Source organism: Cibotium barometz, chromosome 34 (assembly GCF_041138505.1).
Source record: "Cibotium barometz isolate CiBa-2024 chromosome 34, ASM4113850v1, whole genome shotgun sequence".
Classification (NCBI taxonomy): domain Eukaryota; kingdom Viridiplantae; phylum Streptophyta; class Polypodiopsida; order Cyatheales; family Cibotiaceae; genus Cibotium; species Cibotium barometz.
In genome coordinates this window covers 48,060,920-48,068,569 of record NC_141079.1, presented here as the reverse complement: position 1 = coordinate 48,068,569, position 7,650 = coordinate 48,060,920, and positions in this window count along the sequence as shown.

The following is a 7,650-nucleotide window of genomic DNA, read 5'->3' as shown; positions in this document are numbered from 1 at the left end:
AAAAACTACATTTGCTAAATCTTCCACAGACTTGTCATAAGAATTGAGCCTATACAGCCCACGAAACAAGGTGCCAGGAGCAATAATCGTATCACCAAAAGTCAAATCATGAACAATACATCTGTCATCCGCGCAAATTTGATACAAGTCCAAGTCTAGCAAGCGCAGAGATAGACAATAGATTCTTGTTTATCCCTGGCACATACAAAGCATCTGAAAGTGTGAAAGCGCTGCCATTTGCAGCAGTATAAGCATAATTTTACCAATGCCCTTCATCACTGGGTAAGACGCATTATTGGCACATATGACAGTATTTCCATTAAGAACAACCTCAAGTCAAGTGAACATATCACGATGCAAGGTAATGTGCTTTGTAGCACCACTATCAAAATACCATACATTAGAGTCAACAGAAACTGCCAAACATGCATCATGTACAGATGGGTCATACTGGCAATACACGCTAAATGCCCATTCTGTATCCTGCACAACATTTGCAAAATCTGCATTTGTAGAAGCATCCGCTATTGTGGCTGCATTTGACTCTTTCCTCTTTGCCTCTTTAGCCTTTAGCTTAGGGCAATTCTTAATGACATGATTAGTTGCCTTGCAGCAATAGTTGCACCTGATCTTTTTCTTACCTTTATCAAGAACCTTCTCAGACCTATTGTTGCTACTTGTGGAAGGAGAAGAAGTTGCAGACCTACTAATAAGAGAAGAAATAGTGGAAGGGACTGCCTTACCACTTCTTCCCTGCTGGGCAGCAATAAATGCATGATCAACTGCACGCTACTTAGCCGTGTTTCGCCTAGACTGCGCTTCTTGCAAGAGCTTGTTGACTAAAGTATCATACTTGATAACATCAGGTCTGTCCTCAGTAACAAGTCTCCACGTGGAAGCAAAAGTCTGAAATGATTCAGGTGAAGCATCAAGAACAGTCTGCACAAGAGAATGATCAGGAATAATCTCACCTACAGAAATCAACTGTTTCTTGAGATCTTTAATCTCAGCAAGAAAAACATTCATGTCATCATCTTCTTGCATAATCTTCGATTCTAGCTCTTTACGCAGGTAAGAGATTTTTGCCTCGTTATAACCTGCATACAAAACTAGCTAGAATATTCCAAGCCTGTTTTGCTGTTTTAGCTGAACGAATATGTGGAGTGATGTTACGTTTGACAGAAAGTACAATCAAGGCATGAGCCTGCGCATCTTTACCATCCCAACGAACTTGTTCAGCAGTGGGTAAAACAGCAGCAACAGTAGAGCTGCTAGAACCTGCAACATCCTCAATAGATCCTACATCCACAGAACCTGGACGTACATCCATACCCTGCACAATGTTCCACACTCCTTTTGCAACCAAAACATGCTGCATCATGTATGCCCAAAGTGGGTAGTTGCTGTCTCCATCCAATTTATCATCAGGACAACATGCGAAATACACATTGCTGTTATCAGCCATGGCCACTGACTGAAACGGATGCAAAAGCTACGTGTAATGAAGCAAAGACTGAACCGAAAACAACTCGTGCTATGTAGCACGGTCCACAATAGAATACGTATGCCTGTTTTGCAGAAAATTACACTGTCAAAATTTTTGCACAAAATGACGAAAATACCTGTACAGAACTTGTAATGCAAAAACGGAGCCCGAAACGACCTTAGATGCAATTTCTAAGAATGCTAAGCCCTTCGGCCTTCGGGCTTGTCTGCAAAGTAGTATAGGGACCTGTAACAAGCGCTCGTGAAAGCTCACCTCAATCGGAGAACGTGAGTCGAAGGGTGCTAGCAGCGTAGCCCTGGGAGCAGATGCCTACTGCTCTGATACCAATTGTTGGAATTAGGGTTGCAGGAAAGCACACAAAGCTTGGAGAGAAGAAGAAGCAAGAATGCACACAACACACAGTGTATTAGATTGTGTCAATGTACAAAGATAAGATAGTCCTAGAATTATGGGTGTATATACAAGCAGGGGGAAAAAACCTCCTAAAGAGAGAAAAAGTGCCCCGACGGTCCTAAGTGTGTTCACACACATCACTGCCTATATATATGGCAACAGCAGAACCAATCTAAAATGACATCTCTCCAGAACGTCTACAGAAACCTTGCGGTGCCCAAAACACGCCCGAAACTCGCCGCCGCGGACCCTGAAAATGTTGTATACATTGTATACAGCACGCTACATTATATATCTTCTTCTCCTAAGTGGGTATCTCAATCGGAGACAGAAAAATAGGGTCGTGAGTGAGGAGGGAGACAAACTACTAGATCAAGTGTCAAGGAAGCTAGCTCTGATACCAATTGTTAGAATTAGGCTTAGGGTTGCAACAATGCACACATATAAGATAGAGAAGCTTGAGAGCACACAAACTCACTAGATTAGAATGAAAAAATGTGTGCCAGATACAAAAGATAAGTACACATTCCAAAATGAGTAGATAAGAGGGTATACATACGCATGGGAGAAAAAACCTAGTGAGGGAAAAAGTACCTCGGTGGTCCTAAGTGTGTTCACACATATAATGCTACGGTTTTGCACATGATGCCACTAACACATATGCACATGATGATGATGTATGTGATAGTGATGTGTGTGAGTCATATCATGTGTGCATGATCTCGAGGGTAGAGATGGCAGCGAGACGAGCACATCGAGCATTGACACTTCTATGCCTATTTCCTTTCATATGGATCGTGTAGACACTCTAGTTGATCGTGGTGACATTCTAGCAGATAGGGTGATTTGATTAGTGATACATCTATTAGCACACTCGGGATTACTATATCCATTAACACACTTGAGGCTAGTAATACTCTGTATACAAATGACAGAGACCTATGAGCATAAACCTGAGTTCCTAGTGTTAGATGTGTCAAGCTATTCTTCTAGGATTTCTATTTGTAGAGATATCATTGATACAACCATTACTCCTAGTATTCATAGCATTCCCGGTAGCGTTTGTGTGGATAGAGTTCATATGTTTGAGTAGTCAAGGATAGTACATGAGAGTAGTGATGACTTCATTAAGGTGAGATATCATAGTAGGATTATCCGTATTGATCATATCCATAGTAGATCATATGACATAGATCTTAAGAGATTTACATTTGATTTAGACATCTCCTTAGATCTTATATTCTTGTAGATAGATTTGTCATGGAATATAGGTTACATAGGGACATCATTAATAGAGGTAGACCATATTTATGAGAATGACCTTGGAGACCTTAGGGATGCCATAGATGATGATTTAGGAGATAATACCATTTATCTTTCACGTGAGAATATTTCTTCTATGTTCAGTGAAGAATATGATGATGCTGATTAATCATATTGTTATCATGGATCATCATACACACATAGAGGGTTTGCACATGAGGAGATGGTCGATGGTTTAGCTCATGCCCATATACCTATTGATGCAGTGAATCATGTCTTTGACTTTTCGAGTGATGCTACATGGGATGACGACAGGGGAATTTTTTTTTTGCGAGCAAATTCAGGCAAGCATAAGCCTAAATATGGCGAGTAGTTTTTTAATAATGGGGCTCTCTCTCTCTCTCTCTCTCTCTCTCTCTCTCTCTCTCTCTCTAATTTATATGTCTCTCTCTATTACACACTTTTGTGAGATATTGATAAAAGTCATTTACATGAGACATTGAATACAAAATCCATGGAAAAGACTCTCTCTCTCTCTCTCTCTCTCTCTCTCTCTCTATTTTTGTCTCTCTTATCTATCTCTCTCAATCTCTCTGAATAGCAAAATAAAATTACTCCAATAAAAAGATACTATCTCTCTTATCTATGTCTCTCAATCTCTCTTGAACTCAATGGAGTTTGTTGCTCCCTTCCCAATGGCTCACTCTATAAGTTATACCCTGCACTTATTAGGAGGTCTTAAATAAATGAATATCATTTATGTTACATTTGTATTAGGGTTAGGATTAGTGTTAACTAGTTTTACTTCAGTGTTTTAAAAAGTAAAAATTTTAATTTTTTAATTTTATGAGAAAATGTTATTTTTTATTATTCTTTTTAGTTTTCTAATGCGACTCTCTCTTTTTAGTTTTCTAATGCGACTCTCTTAGGGCTACGTTGCTAGCACCCTCCGATTCACGTTCTCCAATTGAGGTGAGCTTTCATGAGCGCTTGCAGGTCCCTATACTCTGCAGATAGGACCATAAGGCTTTGCGTTCTCAGAAATTGCATCTGAGGTCGTTTCGGGCTCTGTTTTTGCATTACAAGTTCTGTACATGTGTTTTCGTCATTTTGTGCAGAAATTTTGACAGTGCAGTTTTCTGCAAAACATGCATACGTATTCTATTGTGGATCATGCTACATAGCACGAGTTGTTTTTTGTTCTTTGCTTCATTATAGGTAGCTTTTGCATTAGTTTCAGTTAGTGGCCATGGCTGATAATAGCAATGATGTATTTTGCATGTTGTCTACCTATTGTTGCTGATGAGTGACAAACTGGATGGAGACAGCAACTACCCACTTTGGGCATACATGATGCAGCATGTTTTGGTTGCAAAAGGAATGTGGAACATTTTGCACAGTATGGATGTACGTCCAGGTTTTTTGTGGATGTAGGATCTGTTGAGGATGTTGCAGGTTCTAGCAGCTCTACTGTTTGCTGCTGTTTTACCCACTGTTGAACAAGCTCGTTTGGGATGGTAAAGATGCGCAGGCTCATGCCCCTTGATTGCACTTTCTATCAAACGTAACATCACTCCACATATTCGTTCAGCTAAAATAGTAAAACAGGCTTGGGATATTCTAGCTGGTTTGTATGCAGGTCGTAATAACGAGGCAAAAATCTCTTACCTGCGTAAAGAGCTAGAATCGAAGATTATGCTAGAAGATGATGACATAAATATTTTTCTTGCTGAGATTAAAGATCTCAAGGAACAGTTGATTTCTACAGGTGAGATTATTCCTGATTATTCTCTTGTGCAGACTGTTCTTGATGCTTTACCTGAGTCATATCAGACTTTTGCTTCCACGTGGAGACTTGTTTTTATTGCGGATACACTTGATGTTGTTAAGTATGATACTTTAGTTAACAAGCTCTTGCAAGAAGCGCAGTCCAGGTAAAACAGGGCTAGTTTAAAGGCAGCGTGCAGTTGATCAGGCATTTGTTGCTGCCCAGCAGAGAAGAAGTGGTAAGGCAGCCCCTTCCACTGTTTCTTCTCCTATTAGTAGGTCTGCAACTTCTTCTCCTTCCACAGGTAGCAACAATAGATCTGAGAAGGCTCTTGATAAAGGCAAGAAAAAGATCAGGTGCAACTATTGTAAGGCAACTAATCATGTCATTAAGAATTACCCTAAAGAGGCAAAGAAGAAAGAGTCAAATGCAGCCACAATAGTGGATGCTTCTACAAATGCAGATTTTGCAAATGTTGTGCAGGATTTAGAATGGGCGTTTAGCGTGTATTGCCAGTATGACCCATCTGTACATGATGCATGTTTGGCAGTTTCTGTTGACTCTGATGTATGATATTTTGACAGTGGTGCTACAAAGCACATTACCTCGCATCGTGATATGTTCACTTGTCTTGAGGTTGTCCCTCTAATAGGAATACTCTAATGGGAATACTGTCACATGTGCCATAATAATGCTTCTTACCCAGTGAAGGGCATTGGTAAAATTATGCTTACGGCTGCAAATGGCAGCGCTTTCACACTTTCAGATGCTTTGTATGTGCTAGGGATAAACAAGAATCTATTGTCTGTCTCTGCGCTAGCTAGACTTGGACTTGTAGTCAAATTTGTGGATGATAGATGTACTATTCATGATTTGACTTTTGGTGATACGATTATTACATCTGGCACCTTGTTTCATGGGCTGTATAGGCTCAATTCTTATGACAAGTGTGTGGAAGATTCAGCAAATGCAGTTTCTGATGAAAAGGCTGTTTCAAATGCAAAACTATGGCATGCTCGTTTTGGTCATCTGAACTTTGCTAGTTTGCTGCGTTTGTAGAAATTTGATATGGTTGCTTCATTGCCTCCTCTTGAGGCACCATTGAAACATGTTTGTGAGAAGGCTGTATTTTGGGCAAAATACAGCGTTTTGCGTTTCCAAAGGATGGTTCTGTGCGGGCCACTCGCAAATTTCAACTTGTACATAATGATGTATGTGGACCTATGCAAACTCTGTCATTTGGTAAACACTTGTACTTCACGACTTTCATTGATGATCATGCATGCATATGCTTGTCGCTTTGTTTCTTGATTACTCACTAAGCTTTGAGTGTATGCATGCCCATGTGGAAACATGACGTGACATGATAACATGGCAGCCACATTTGCCACGTCATATTGTTGAGCTTCGGCAATATGACACGCTAGCCACGTCATGTTGCAACAACGAAGATGGGCCAACAATCCTAAACCCTGGCACCTGCCCGTAACCAGCCCGTTAAACCCCATCGTCTCTCTTAGCTAGCCCTGTGAACTTTGTGTTTCCCACCATAGGTAGCCCTGCAAACCCTAACACTTGTCACCATAGCTAGCCCTACAAAGTCTTAATCTCGGTCTCCTTTTGCCTCCATGGCCTGCGCTGCAAACCCTAGCTTCTTGTTTTCTCCCATGGACTCTTGCAGATCTACCGGGGTTTTATTTCCATGGCTTATAGATCGGACGACGACTACGATTACCTATTTAAGGTGGTTCTCATTGGAGACATCGAAGACGGCAACCATAGCAATCGTAGACGTTGGGAAGTAGACGGCGAAGATGGCAAATATGGCGATTGTAGCAAGGTCGAAGACGGCAATAACGGTAGTGACGTGGCTCGCGGCTGCCACGCATGACATGGCAGCTAACTGCCACATCAGCAATTTCGTTGGTCTTCCTCCACTAAGTGGTGTTGACTCAAATTTCTAATAGTATGCCTTCTACCTCTAAGTACTTCCACCTCAACTTCATTAGCTTTGTTGTTGCAAACGGATGTCCCAATGCACAAATGATAGTTCTCACAACCTTGTGGTATTCCAAATAAACAACATTAATTTTTTATTTGCTAAGTAGAAACCTGCACACAGATACATAGACACACACACACGTATTCTCATACTCACATGCATGAAAAAAAAAAAAAGATAAGAGTAAGAACGATGATTGAACCTTTTAATCTCAATATTTTTATGATCATTCAAACTCAAAGAGTTGATATGCATTAGATCAGTGTTCTCAAGATCATTCCATATAGTATATTAATTTTTTAAAAAAATACGTCGGTTTATATATTTTAATAATGAAACTATTAAATCTTTTTGGTATTGGACTTAATTTGGTGTTCTTGTGTATCTTCATTGTGTAGCATCATTGTATAGCTTCATTTTCTTGCACTACAACAAGCAAATACACTGGCCTTATTGGGACCCAATTTGTTGTTCTTGTGTATCGTCTCTATCTTATCACTGTGATGTCATTTTGCAGTAGTGTTTTACGCATCATCTCTTATTATCAAGCATGGCATTAATTGATATGATGCAGGCCATACACAGGGGTAGGAATGCCATCCACATGTGCTTTAAGATGTAAAGCCAAGAATAACAAGTAATGTCATGACTAGTGAAGGTTGCCCCCATGAAACCAAAGGCCAAGTTGCTAGGTAGGCTTCCACGTGTGCGTGGCTC